Below are 15,671 nucleotides of genomic sequence, written 5' to 3' on the forward strand. Positions count from 1 at the left end.
TCACCAAAACTTGCCGATCTCACCTCCACAACATCGCCAAGATCCTCCCTTTCCTCTCTATCCCAACTGCTATCTAGCTGGTTCAATCTCTCATCCTGTCCCGAACGGATTACTGCATCAGCCTCCTCTCTGATCTCCCATCCTCCTGTCTCTCCCCACTTCAGTCTATACTTCATTCTGCCGCCCAGATTATCTTTGAACAGAAACGCTCTGGGCATGTTATTCCCCTCCTCAAATATTTCCAGTGGCTGCCTGTCAAACTATGAATCAAGCAAAAACTCCTCACTCTCGGTTTCAAGGCTCTCCAACACCTCACCCCCTCCTACTTCACCTCCCTTCTCTCCTTCTACAGCCCAGCTCACACCCTCCGATCCTCTGCCGCTAACTTCCTCACTGTGCCTCATTCTCACCTGTCTCGCCATCGACCCCCGGCCCACATCCTTCCGGGCCCCTACCCACAGCACTTGTATATATTTGTACAGGTTTATTTCTCTATTTTACTTGTACATATTTACTATGCTATTTATTTTATTAATGATGTGCCTATAGCTTTAATTCTGTTTTGACGATTTTGACACCTGTCTTCATGTTTTGTTTTGTTATTTGTCTCCCTCTTCTAGACTGTGGGAGCTCATTTTTGGGTAGGGACCGTCTCTATGTGTTGCCGACTTGTACTTCCCAAGCGCTTAGTACTGAGCTCTGCATCGAGTAAGCGCTCAATAAATACGATTGAATGAATGAATGAATGATCGGTGGGCATGGCAGCCCACTGGTCACAGTAACCCAGTAACCCAGGTGGCTGGGATCCAAGGGGTGGCCATGAATGGAGAAGTGGAATGTGACATGCCCGAGACCTGGACTTCAGTTCCTTCGGCCAAGCTGCCATTAGGTCCAAGTGGGCATAGCATATATGCCACTATCCTTTGGCTAGCAGATGTTTTTGACTACCTTGACTGCAGCTGCTGACCCTGATGGGGTAAAGAAGTGGTGATCACTTATGTCTCGATTTAAGGAGGAGGACAAGACAGGGCCAAGCAAATACTACAAATAGAAATTAACTGGGTCTTGCCAGATACACCTATTTAAATCAACACTGAGGAACAGCTTTTTAATCCGCTTTGACCTGTGTGTCCATGCCGCCTGCTGCCACCGGATGAGATGACGATTTTAAGTCTTCCTGGGTGGGCAGACCCAATATACACCTGCATGTTCCCTCGGCCAAACTCCAGACAACGGAGCACCAGAGTCCACAAAATTCAGATCAAAGTCAATACCTGGAAAGTTATTCTCACAACCTAAGAGAGAACTCACACCTTCCGCAGGTGGGATAGGGAGGATAGAGAGTGTCGATTCAAGATGCCGACACCGTTAAAACCGAAGTGCAGTTAGCCCTTCGGTATTTCAGCTTCAGGGAGTGCACCCACAGAGCTAAAACCCTGACACCAGATAAGTCATTGGCGCGAAGTTCCCTTCCTTTCTTGGAGATCCACTCCCTCTGAATGGCTCCTGGAATCTGTGACAGGACCAACAGTCTGGCTATCTTCTGACAGGAGGCAGGTCAACGGACGATCGACAGTGTGGCTCCAGTCACTCGACCTCGGCCTCTCTCCGGAGGAACATGGCTGCCATGGATCTGGCCAAATGTCTCCAGGAAGAGCTGACCTACTCTGTCTGCATGGAGTAAATCATCGACTCCATGACCATCAGCTGTGGACACAGATTCTACCGCCTACATCTTCTCAGGTGCTCAGATGATGCTCAGGAGTCCTTCTCCTGCCCATAGTACCATGGAGACTGCCAGCCGAAACACTGGAGATCGATCAAGCTCTGGGGAAGTTGGCAGTTCTCGGAAAGCATCTCGGACTTCACCTAATGCGGGGCGCCGTTAAGAAGGAGGAGCTGTGTGAGAGACACCAGCAATCTCTGAAGCTATTCTGTCAGGAGGACGACACAGCAATCCTCGTGTTCTGCTACTGTTCCCGCAAGCACGGGGAATACAGCGTGAGTCCGATAGAAGAGGCTGGGGAGGATTACAGGGAAAGTTGCCTGCTCCGTGGCCATCCCAAGGAAAGTGTTGAACGTCTAATTAGAACGTCCTTGACAGGTGTAATGCCGATATCTCCTCAACCTACTCCCGAGGTCAGGGAACTAGGTGAGAGGCCCAAAAGCATTCTGAGCATGCCGGAGATCTACCTCAAGTTCATCGACGGCCGGTGTGCATTTCAGAAGAGGTTCCAGGAGTTTCTTCGTCCCCTATGGGCAGAAACCAAGGAGGTGTAGACTTCGCTAGCTGCTGAAAAAAAGAATTCAGCGATGGTGAAGGTCATGTTCTCGTTCCGTCCCGGGGGTTCCCTTCTTGACCACTAGCGGGAGGTTCAGTGTGTCCGATGGCTATTAACTCTTCTTTCCACCTAGACCTCTTTTCTGGCAGGAGGAGGCACAGAAATGTAGGTGGAATCTCGTTTCCAAGTTTGACAAAATGCACCGATTCCTGGATGAGGAGCTCAAGCTGCAGCTTCGGAGCCTGGAGAAGGATGCAACCGAGAATCTGCAGAATCTGAGGCAGAGCGAAGAGCATCTGTTCCAGCAGAGCTACACTCTTTCGGCACTTATCACGGAGCTGGAGGAGAAGTGCCAGAGGAGGGCATTGAGCTGCTGCAGGTGAGAGTTCAAGAAGCAGGCTTGGCTTGAAGCAAGATGGGGCAGGAGCACAGAAAGGCTCTTCCTGTTTTTCCGCACTACATTCCTTCCCAGATGCATCCTTCTATCCAGGGTTAAGGGTAAAGCTTCAAGAACAGGGGACAACAGCAATGATTGATCAGAAGGGAATGTATGTACAGAATCTCAGGATCCGAGCTCTTAGCTTTTGGAATGAAATGGGTGCAGAAGGGATTGATGCAGTGCCTTCACGGAGAGCCATGTTACAGGAACATGTGGGTAGGGAACAGGTCGGTACCCCAAACAACAATCTAGTGTCTTCTTTCTCCTTAGGCCATGAGAGGAAGATTGCGCAGGTATGTACGTGTTCTGTGCTCCTTGTGGACGATCCTAGAAATGAAGAACCAAGGAGTCCATGGGCCACAGAGGGGGGTTCTTGGGATTTTTTTGGAAGGCCATAAAGGAATTGTTTCGCGTGATGTGCTGAGGTCTGAGATTGAAGAGAATTCTTTATGACCACCTCTTTGCTCTCTCCAGGATTTTGTCAGTGCGATATACCAGGTGAGTGGAAGCCCATGGGCTCTTCCTGAGTCAATCATCTGAAGAATTCCACCCCAAATTCCAGACTCACGCAGTACCTACAGCATAAGACCCTGCCTGGGACTATCAAATTGTCACCTATCATAGCCACCATTTTCCTGAAAGTTGGACCGAGGTATCGTTCTTTATAGAGGCAACCATGTGTTGCCTGTGCTCTCCAATCTGATGGGCTGGGATTTCAGGTCCCTAACATTGGGAGGGGTTTGGACCTGAAATCCCTATGAAATCTTGATTGGCTTCCTATCTGTGCTTTTCTCTCTCCTAAAACCCTGGCAGAGAATACTATGGGAGGAGGGCTTTTCTTCCCGATTCCAGTGGCCTAAGAACAAATCCAGATGGAGGCTGCATCGCTGCTCTCACCGCTGCATTGGCGACAAAGATGGCCGAATTCCCAAACTACCTCTTTGCAGGCATTGACTGTGAATGCCACATTGCAATGTACCCCTCTCAACTGCCAAACTCTCCAAACAACGGCGGAAGACAGGTAAAGCACATGGTGCAATAAACTGCGACCTTTTCTCTTTCTTCGCAGTGTACATGACCCTGGACTCAAAATACCACCAGTCCCAAAACACGGCCAATCCCCATCTCGTCGTGACACAGGATCGGAGCAGTATGACATTCGTGGAGGCCTCGCAGGATGTGCCCGACTACCAGGACCGATTCGAAAATTGTGGCTGCGTTTTGTGCTCTCTGGTGCTCATCTCGAGGCGGCACTAGTGGGAAATGAAGGTCGGAGACAACCCGGACTGGGAGATGGCTGAGTGTTATGAGTCGATGAGCAGGAAGAACAACGCACCAGTTGCCCCAGGGTCACCTTTTCACTGATAGTCCTCCAGTCTATAAGTGGGAGCAGTTTCTGGATCGCTGTCCCCTTCACCTAGCTCACTATGGCCCTTCATATCTGCCTGGCTGGGGTTTTCCTGGATTATCAGACCGGAGTCATCTCCTTTTTCAACCTGTAGTAGAAATGCCTCATCCACACCTTTTCTCCTGTCCACTTTTCTGCTCCACTCCGACCGGTTTTCTCCCCTTGTCGTACCATTGGAGGTCGAAACTCAGGGCCACTGACCATCGGCCGGGTGTGCGAGCGCCACCTCCTCAGATGAGATTGTGATTGACCTCCCCGAAAATCCTTGCCTCTGCTTGAGTAGGCCTGACACATTGTCCTGCCCGGGAAAGGTTAATCCTTCCATTCCCACGCTCCCCCTCCATGGCCTTGAGCCATCCTTAGCCCCTTGGAGAGGGGTTCGCCTCGGGAATGCCAAGCCTCCATACGAGAGGCACCAGTCTCGTGATTAACCCTTTCGGTTCCCCTAGAGGGAATTCCTCTTCTCTCCTCGGCCCGAACCCCAGACAACGGTGCACCAGAGTTTACACAACTCACATCAAGTCCAATCCCTGGATTCTCTTAGGGGAGTTAATTTGTGGTAGAATTGAAAATGCAGTGGAAACTAGATCTTTCTTCCTTTCACCCCAGTTAAGCAGCACCCCAATTAAGCCTGTGCTCCCTAGAGAGAACATGGGCTCTGTCTTTCATTTTGCTTTCACCCCTGCTTGTTGTCATGCATCTCCTGTTCATCTTCCTTCCCCTACGTGACTCCAGAAGTCATTTTCCAACCTGGCCCTGTATAGAAAGCCCAGCTCTGGGAAGCTTCCGGTGGAGCTGCCATCCAAAACCAGAAAATGGTATTTCTTGAGTGTTTACATTGTGCAAGTCAAGGAACGAAAATTTGGGAGACTAGAATGCTAAGTGTTGATAGGAACGAGCCCGGCGTCCCACTAGTAGTCAAAGCAATAGTAGAGGGATATAGTAAGTGCTCTGGGGGTGGTGACAATATGAAAAGTGTATCAAAATACTTCGGGGGTATTAATGCCAGGGCATTAACGACGTCCATATCAGGTATGAAACACCAATGAATCTTAGAGTGAAAGCTGTGAATTCGCAATGTTCTGCATTGCTTTGGATCTGCAAGGATCTTTGGTGCGATCTTCTTTCATAGGCATCGCCTATGAAAAAATGACTGTAGAATAGACATAAAATTATCTCCTTCATGGGTTACACCCTAGACCCCAAACTGTCGGGCGGGCCCCATGTCAGCAGTATAATCCTCTACCTCTATATAAACCTGAAAATTCTCAAGATGATACTTTTAATCCTTCTTCACACTCTTAGGAACGTTGGTGCTAGAAACATTTTCCCCTCTGGATAGCCACATGGGCATGAGTCCTCCAGATTCAGGACTAAGTGCGAATCAATTGGGCAGTGCTTGGCCGTTCAAAAATACCACCACCACCATCACTTATGATTATCATATTATTATAAATAAAAATGTGTTATTATCATTAGTTTTCAGCCTCATTGTTTTTAGTACCCCAGCCGATTATTTCCTGGTACCAGAGATGACTATTTCTCTACTGACAGGTGTCAATGAAGAGGTCAGGAAAGCTTCAGAGGTCAGAATGTGCCGGAGTAGTGGCCAACGTTGGCGGGGGCGGGGGACGTCCCCACGTATAACAATATAGGTTATAATTCTATACCCCAAAGGTTATAATTCTATTTATTTATATTCATAATGTGTTTATATCTACAATTCCAGTCATTTATATTAATTCTGTTGATGCCCGTTTACTTGTTTTGATGCCTGCCTCCTTTATTCTAGACTGTGAGCCCATTGTGGGAAGGTATTGTCTCTCATTATTGCTGAACTGTACTTTCCAAGCGCTTAATACAGTGCTCTGCGCACAGTAAGCCCTCAATAAATAGGATTGAATTGAATGAATGAATATGGAGGAGTCGGGGCTAAGTCATCTCCACCCATCCAACGCAAAATTATTGCCGATTTGTACTTCCCAAACGCTTTAGTACAGTGCTCTGCATACAGTAAATGCTCACTAAATACGATTGAATGAATGAATGAAAATGACCTGCCCAAGGCTACCCAGCAGACAAGTGGCAGAGCCGGGAAAAGAACCCAGGTTCTTCCAAATTCCAGTCCCATCCTTTGACGCCCGGGACTCCGTCCTGAGAGGCCCGCCCGCCCGCCCGCCATCACACCGCGCGGCCTTGCTGCTCCCGGAAGGTTCCTCTCCTCAGAGCGCGCCTCCATAGACGCCCGGGACTCCGTTCCCGAGAGGCCCGCCCGCCATCACACCGCGAGGCCTTGCTGCTCCCGGAAGGATCCTCTCCTCAGAGCGCCGCCATAGACGCCCGGGACTTCGTTCCCGAGAGGCCCGCCCGCTCGCCCGCCATCACACCGCGAGACGCCCGGGACTCCGTTCCCGAGAGGCCCGCCCGCCATCACACCGCGCGGCCTTGCCGGTCCCGGAAGGATCCTCTCCTCAGAGCGCCGCCATTGACGCCCGGGACTCCGTTCCCGAGAGGCCCGGCCGCCCACCCACCCGCCATCTCAGCGCCCCCACGGACGCCCCCCCTGCTTCCACCCCCCCACTTAGGAGGCCTTCCGTTAAGTGCCCCTCATCCCCCCCCCCCCTTCCCGGTCCGGCCCTGACTGACTCTCCCCCAGCCCCCAGGTAAAAAGCCCTTGTTAGCACCATGTTAGCACCATGTTACATGTTCCATTAACGACAACCTCATTCACACCTCCTCAGCCCTCCCATGCTAGTTGACTGTTCAATCCCCTCCCCAGGTATCTCTGCTCCCTGACCCCCCTTAACTGGCCCACCCTACTCCAGCTCTTAATAGTTTGTATCTGCTCTCTGTGGCATCATTATCTGCCAATTCTATTATTGCCATAGCATATTGATTGCTTAACTACACCCTGTGATGCCATCACCTACTTTTATCATTGCTACTGTTTTATTGCTTCTGCATCTCAATTGTTAATCCCCCACTGTACTGTCACTCGCCCTGCTGACCTCACCATGAACTTTCAGTTCCCTTGCTCCCAACTGCCATTCAATCAATCAATCAATCAATCAATCGTATTTATTGAGCGCTTACTATGTGCAGAGCACTGTACTAAACGCTTGGGAAGTACAAATTGGCAACATATAGAGACAGTCCCTACCCAACAGTGGGCTCACAGTCTAAAAGGGAGAGACAGAGAACAGAACCAAACATACCAACAAAATAAAATAAATAGGATAGAAATGTACAAGTAAAATAAATAAATAAATAAATAGAGTAATAAATATGTACAACCATATATACATATATACAGGTGCTGTGGGGAAGGGAAAGAGGTAAGACGGGTGGATGGAGAGGGGGACGAGGGGGAGAGGAAAGAAGGGGCTCAGTCTGGGAAGGCCTCCTGGAGGAGGTGAGCTCTCAGCAGGGCCTTGAAGGGAGGAAGAGAGCTAGCTTGGCGGATGGGCAGAGGGAGGGCATTCCAGGCCCGGGGGATGACGTGGGCCGGGGGTCGATGGCGGGACAGGCGAGAACGAGGTACAGTGAGGAGATTAGCGGTGGAGGAGCGGAGGGTGCGGACTGGGCAGTAGAAGGAGAGAAGGGAGGTGAGGTAGGAGGGGGCGAGGTGATGGAGAGCCTTGAAGCCCAGGGTGAGGAGTTTCTGCCTGATGCGCAGATTGATCGGTAGCCACTGGAGGTTTTTGAGGAGGGGAGTAATATGCCCAGAGCGTTTCTGGACAAAGATAATCCGGGCAGCAGCATGAAGTATGGATTGAAGTGGAGAGAGACACGAGGATGGGAGATCAGAGAGAAGGCTGGTGCAGTAGTCCAGACGGGATAGGATGAGAGCTTGAATGAGCAGGGTAGCGGTTTGGATGGAGAGGAAAGGGCGGATCTTGGCAATGTTGGGATTCCCATTCCTCCCCTTCCCCTTCCCCTCTCCCGCCCAGCTGTTTCCCTCCCTCTCACCCACCAAGACCACTTCCTCTCACCCCCTACCAAGGATTCCTCTGTACCTGCGCAGGTCCTCCGCTTCTCCCTCCCGGCCCCCTCCCTCCCCTTCTCCCCGCCCCCACCCCATCCCAATTCTCCTTTCCCATCGCCACCCCCCTTATCACACTCCCCGCCCAGGCCCCCGCCAACTCATCCCAATCCAAACCCTCCCCACCCCTCGCACCCTTCCCCCTCCCTCCCCAACCTCGACAGCTGCTGCCAAGTGTGGCCTCTGGAACCCCCGCTCCGTTTTAAGTAAGACCCCTTTCATCCTGGACCTTTTCCTTTCCAGTTCTCTACTCCTCCTCGCCCTAACTGAAACATGGATGTCGCCGGACGACACAGTCTCTTCTGCTGCTCTCTGCAGTGCAGGCCTCTTCTTCTCCCACTCCCCCAGACTCACCGGAAAAGGAGGAGGTGTCGGTTTACTTCTCACCCCCCAATGTCGCTTTCGCACTATCCCTCCTCCCCCTTCCCTTTCCTTCCCTTCCTTTGAAGCCCACATCATTCGCCTCTACCACCCCCTCCAGATTCTTGTAGCCGTCATCTACGGCCCTCCGGGCCCCACTTCCAACTTCTTTAACGACTTTGACCCCTTCCTCACCTTCCTTCTCTCCTTCTCCATGCCCACTCTGATCCTCGGAGACTTCAATATCCACATGGATATCCCTAACGACTCCTCTGCCGCCCGCCTTCTATCTCTCCTTGACGCTGCCAACCTCTTCCTCCACCCCACCTCGCCCACTCACCAACTTGGTCATACCCTCGACCTCATCATCTCCTACCGCTGCATTGTGTCCACCCTCACCAACTCTGTAATCCCTCTCTCTGATCATAATCTTCTCACCTGCCTCCTCACTCACACTCCTTTCCCCTGTAAATCCGTATTACTCCCTCACAGAGATCTCCGCTCTCTGGACCCCACCCATCTTTCGGAGCGCCTCACACCCCACCTCGCCACCCTCTCCTCTCTACCCAGTCTTGATGATCAGATTACTGCTCTCAACTCTACCCTTTCTACTCAGCTAGACTCACTCGCTCCCCTTTCCCTTCGCCGCTCTCGCACCACTAACCCACAGCCCTGGATCACTGCCACTGTCCGCCTCCTTCGCTCTTATGCTCGAGCTGCCGAACGCTGCTGGCGAAAGTCTAAACACCATGCCAACCTCGTTCACTTCAAGTTTATCCTTTCCTGCCTTAACTCAGCCCTCTCTTCTGCCAGACAAAACTATTTCTCCTCCCTTATTGACTCCCATGCCCATCACCCCCGCCAGCTCTTCCGTACATTCAACTCCCTTCTCAGGCCCCCGGTTCCTCCCCCTCCTCCTTCCATTACCCCCAACGTTCTGGCCTCCTACTTCATTAACAAAATTAAATCCATCAGGTCCGACCTCCCCAAAGTCTCTTCCCCCCTTTCTCCATCCCCCCGGCTCTCAACACTCTCTGCTACTCTCCCATCCTTCCCAGCAGTGTCCTCAGAGGAGCTCTCCTCCCTCTTCTCAAGTGCTACTCCGGCCACCTGTGCTTCTGACCACATTCCCTCTCATCTCATGTAATCTCTCGCTCCATCTCTTCTCCCCTCCTTAACTTCCATCTTCAACCGCTCACTCTCCACTGGTTCCTTCCCCTCTGCCTTCAAATATGCCCATGTCTCTCCCATCCTAAAAAAAACCCTCTCTTGACCCCACCTCACCTTCTAGTTATCGTCCCATATCCCCCTTACCATTCCTTTCCAAACTCCTTGAACGAGTTGTCTACACGCACTGCCTAGAATTCCTCAACAACAACTCTCTCCTCGACCCCCTCCAGTCTGGCTTCCGTCCCCTTCATTCCATGGAAACTGCCCTCTCAAAGGTCACCAATGACCTCCTGCTTGCCAAATCCAACGGCTCATACTCTGTCCTAATCCTCCTCGACCTCTCAGCTGCCTTTGACACTGTGGACCACCCCCTTCTTCTCAACACGCTATCTGACCTTGGCTTCACAGACTCCGTCCTCTCCTGGTTCTTCTCTTACCTCTCCGTTCATTCTTTCTCAGTCTCTTTTGCAGGCTCCTCCTCCCCCTCCCATTCTCTCACTGTGGGGGTTCCCCAAGGTTCAGTGCTTGGTCCCCTTCTGTTCTCGATCTACACGCCCTCCCTTGGTGACCTCATTCGCTCCCACGGCTTCAACTATCATCTCTACGCTGATGACACCCAGATCTACATCTCTGCCCCTGCTCTCTCCCCCTCCCTCCGGGCTGGCATCTCCTCCTGCCTTCAGGACATCTCCATTTGGATGTCTGCCCGCCACCTAAAGCTCAACATGTCGAAGACTGAACTCCTTGTCTTCCCTCCCAAACCTTGCCCTCTCCCTGACTTTCCCATCTCTGTTGACGGCACTACCATCCTTCCCGTCTCACAACCCCGCAACCTTGGTGTCATCCTCGACTCCGCTCTCTCATTCACCGCTCACATCCAAGCCGTCACCAAAACCTGCCGGTCTCAGCTCCACAACATTGCCAAGATCCGCCCTTTCCTCTCCATCCCAACCGCTACCCTGCTAATTCAAGCTCTCATCCTATCCCGTCCGGACTACTGCATCAGCCTTCTCTCTGATCTCCCATCCTCGTGTCTCTCTCCACTTCAATCCATACTTCATGCTGCTGCCCGGATTATCTTTGTCCAGAAACGCTCTGGGCATATCACTTCCCTCCTCAAAAATCTCCAGTGGCTACCGATCAATCTGCACATCAGGCAGAAACTCCTCACCCTGGGCTTCAAGGCTCTCCATCACCTCGCCCCCTCCAACCTCACCTCCCTTCTCTCCTTCTACAGCCCAGTCCGCACCCTCCGCTCCTCCACCGCTCACCTCCTCACCGTACCTCGCTCTCGCCTGTCCCGCCATCGACCCCCGGCCCACGTCATCCCCCGGGCCTGGAATGCCCTCCCTCTGCCCCTCCACCAAGCTAGCTCTCTTCCTCCCTTCAAGGCCCTGCTGAGAGCTCACCTCCTCCAGGAGGCCTTCCCAGACTGAGCCCCTTCCTTCCTCTCCCCCTCGTCCCCCTCTCCATCCCCCCATATTGCCTCCCTCCCTTCGCCACAGCACCTGTATATATGTATATATGTTTGTACATATTTTTTTTTACTCCATTTATTTATTTAATTGATTTGTACATACCTATTCAATTTATTTTATTTTGTTAGTATGTTTGGTCTCTGTGTCCCCCTTTTAGACTGTGAGCCCACTGTTGGGTAGGGACTGTCTCTATATGTTGCCAATTTGTACTTCCCAAGCGCTTAGTACAGTGCTCTGCACATAGTAAGCGCTCAATAAATACGATTGATGATGATGATGATAACAGAAGAATCATTAGAAAGGTAGCGGATTATGGCAGAGGACAGGATGCTCTGGAAAACGTATATCTGTCGCTTGAATTGGAAATGACTCGACGGCACTTAATACAGTCACATTGGTTTTCAGAAAGCTCCAGCAAAGGGATCGTTGCTCAACAACCTATCTGAGAGCCTGTCTTCAGTCTAAGACATGATATATAAAGGACAGAGACATGATGCCAGCAGAGCGTCTGATCCGGAAAATGTGGGCACTGGCATCATCTGGGTAAAGATGGAGATTCTAAGACCATAAGAACATTTTTCCGTTGCTAGAGGGCTTGTTTGGATAATTCTTGAGATGATATTTCTTGATAATTGTAAACAGAGATCAACATGACACCTAGTACATAATACAAGCAATATGTGTATCTGGTAGAAGCCCTCATGTTCTCATTTTGGTGGGGGCACAAGGGCTTTCCTCGGCAGCACAGTAGTCTTCCTGACAGTCCTTTCCTTGGCCTTCCTGTTGGTTCTCGGCTAGAAAGGAGAGCCAAGGAGAAGTGGTAGCGAAGGATAAGATGAAAGTGAAGCCCTGCATCCCACTGTCATTCTATTGTTGCTGCAGGTGACTGTGTCACTCTAACCTGTTGTTTTACTGTTGGACAAACAACAAGGCATGGATGCAAATGCGTGGGTGTACGTTTTTGCTAAGAGCAGCACTTATCAATCAGTTTTAGTTGAGGTGGCAGGGCGACCCCATCCACAACAAGCTTGCTTAAATCTGATCTCACCCATCTACCGGGAAAGGTCTCACTTAGACATGGCAGCCCACTGGTCACAGTAACCCAGGTGGCTGGGATCCACGGGGTGGCCACGAATGGAACAGTGGAATGTGACATGCCCGAGGCCTTGTACTTCAATTTCTTTGGCCAAGATGCCATTAGGTCGAAGTGGGAATGACACATATGCCACTATCCTTTGGCTAGCAGATGTTGTTGAATAACTTGACTGCAGATTCTGACCTTGATGGGTTAAAGAAGTGGTGATCACTTATGTCTCTAGTTAAGGAGGAGGACAAGACAGGGCCAAGCAAATGCTACAAATAGAAATTAATTGGGTCTTGCCAGATACACATATTTAAATCGACACCGAGGAACAGCTTTTTAACCCCACTTTGACCTGGGTGTCCATGCCACCTGTTACCACCGGATGCATATTTAAGTCACCCTGGGTGGGTAGACCCAATATACACTTTCACGTTCCTTCGGCCCGAACTCCAGACAACGGAGCATCAGTGTCCACACAACTCAGATCGAGGTCAATATCTGGAAACTTCTTCTCTCAACCTGAGAGAGCTCACACCATCAGAAAATGGGCTAGGGGGGGAGAGAGAGCGTCGATTCAAGACGTCGACACCATTAAAAACGAAGTGCATTTCGCCGTTTGGTATTGGAGCTGCATGAAGTGCACCCCCAAAGCTGAAGCCCCATAGCAGAGGCCTGACACCAGAGAAATCATTGGTGCTAACTTCCCTTCCTTTCCTGGAGATTCACTCCCTCCGATTGGTTCCTGGGATCTGCGACACGACCAACAGTCTGGCTATCGTCTGACAGCAGGCAGGTCAATGGACGATCGACAGTGCAGCTCCAGTCACTCGACCTCGGCCTCTCTCCGGAGGAACATGGTTGCCATGGATCTGGCCAAATGTCTCCAGGAAGAGCTGACATGCTCTGTCTGCATGGAGTAAATCGTCGACTCAGTGACCATCAGCTGTGGACACAGATTCTACCGACTATATCTTCTCAGGTGCTCAGATGATGTTCACGAGTCCTTCCCCTGCCCATAGTACCATGGGGTCTGCCAGCTGAAACACCTGGAGATCAACCAAGCTCTGGGGAGGCTGGCAGTGCTCACAAAGCATCTCGGACCTCACCTAATGCGGAGCGCCGCCTAGGAGGTGGAGCTGTGTGAGAGACAGCAGGAATCTCTGAAGCTGTTCTGTCAGGAGGACGACACAGCAATCTGCGTATTCTTCTACTGTTCCAAGGAGCACGGGCAATACAGCGTGAGCACGATAGAAGAGGCTGGAGAGGATTACAGGGAAAGTTGCCTGCTCCGTGGCCATCCCAAGGAAAGTGTTGAAGGTCGAATTAGAACGTCTTTGACTGGTGCAACGCCGATAACTCCTCATCCTACTCCCGAGGTCCGGGAAATTAGGTGAGAGGGGCCCAAAAGAGCACAAAAGTATTATGAGCATGCCGGAGACCTAGTTCAAGTTCATCGACGGCCGGTGAGGTTCCAGGAGCTTCTTCAACCCCTGTGGAGAGAAACTGAGGAGACGCAGACTGTGCTAGCTGCGGAAAAAAAAAAGAATTCAGCGATGATGAAGGTGAGATTCCGGTCCCGTCCTGAGGGGGTCCCTTCTTGACCATTAGCGGGGGGATTAATGTGTCCGATGGCCTATTGAACAGTGCTTTGCACATAGTAAGCGCTTAATAAGTGCTATTATTATTATTATTATTATTGACTCTTCTTTGCACCTCTACCTCTTTCCCGGCAGGAGGAGGCACAGAAATGGAGGCGGAATCTCATATCCAAGTTTGAGGAAATGCACCGATTCCTGGATGAGGAGCTCAAGCTGCAGCTTCTGAGGCTGGAGAAGGATGCAAGGGGAAATCTGCAGAAAATGAAGCAGACCGAGGAGCGTCTGTTCCAGCAGAGCTGCATTCTTCTGGCACTTATCACAGAGAAGTGTCAAACGGGGAGGGGCGGCATCAAGCTGCTGCAGGTGAGAGTCCAGGAAACAGGCTTGAAGCAAGAAGGGGAGGGAGCACAGGAAGGCTCTTCCCAGTGTTCTGCAGCACCATGCCCAGAGCCACAACATCCCTTCCCAGTTGCATTCCTCCATCCAGGGCTAAGGACAAAGTTTCAAGCCCAGGGGACGACAATACTAATTGACCAGAAGGGAATGTATGTACCGAATCTCAGGATCCCAGCTCTTAACTTTGGGAATGAAACGGATGTACAAGTGATTGATGCAGTGCCCCCACGGAGCCATGCTACAGGGACGTTTGGATGGGGAACAGATCGGTAGCCCAAGCAGCAGTCTAGTGTTTTCTTTCTCCATAGGACGCGAAAGGAATACTGTGCAGGTACGTAAGTGTTCTGTGCTCCTTGTGAATGATCCGAGAAATGCAGGGCCAAGGAGTCCACGTGCATCAAAGGGGTTCTTGGAATTTTTTTGGAAGGCCACGAAGGAATTGTTCCGCGTGTCATGCTGAAGTCTGAGATTGAAGAGAATTCTTTATGACCGACTCTTTGCTCTCTCCAGGAGTTTTTCAGTGCTGCTACAATGGCCAAAGGCCACCACCTCCTTGGAGTTGACCGCGTACTGGGTCCCTGGGAGAGAAATACTCAGCCGATAGGACAGGTGAGTGGAATCCCATGGGCTCTTCCTGAGTCAATCCTCTGAAAACTTCCACCCCAAAGTTCAGGCTCACACAGTACCTACAGTGTAACACCCTGACTGGGGCTGTCAGATTGTCGCCTATAACAGCCACCATTTTCCTGAAGGATGGAACGAGGTATCGTCCCTCATAGAGGCAACCATGTGTTCACCTGTGGGACTCCACTCTGATGGGCCGGGATTTCAGGATTTCTACATTGGGAGGGCTTTGGACCTGAAATCTCTATGAAATCTTGATTGGCTTCCCACATGAGCTGTTCCCTCTCCCAAAACACTGGTAGAGGGTACTATGGGAGGACGGCTTCTCTTCCCGATTCCAGTGGGCTAAGAACACATCCAGATGGAGGCTGCATCGCTGCTCTCACCACTGCACTGGCGACAAAGATGACCGAATCCTCAAAGTACCTCTTTCCAGGCATTGATTGCGAGTTCCGCATTGCAATGTTCCCCTCTCTACTGCCAAACTCTCCAAACACATGTGAAAGACATGGATACCATGTGGTGTAATAAACTGTGACCGTTTCCCTCTCTTCGCAGACCTCAATTGACCTCAAATACAGCCAGTTCCCATCTTGTCTTGTCACAGGATCGTAGTAGTGTGACATTCGTGGAAGCCTCTCAGGATGTGCCCGACTACCAGGACCGATTTGAAAACTGTGGCCGCATTTTATGCTCCCTGGTACTCATCTCGGGGTGGCACGACTGGGAAATGCAGGTTGGAGACAATCCAGACTGGGAGGTGGAGGTGTGTGACGAGTCGATGAGCAGG

The sequence above is a fragment of the Tachyglossus aculeatus genome, chromosome 20, assembly GCF_015852505.1.
Source record: "Tachyglossus aculeatus isolate mTacAcu1 chromosome 20, mTacAcu1.pri, whole genome shotgun sequence".
Lineage (NCBI taxonomy): Eukaryota > Metazoa > Chordata > Mammalia > Monotremata > Tachyglossidae > Tachyglossus > Tachyglossus aculeatus.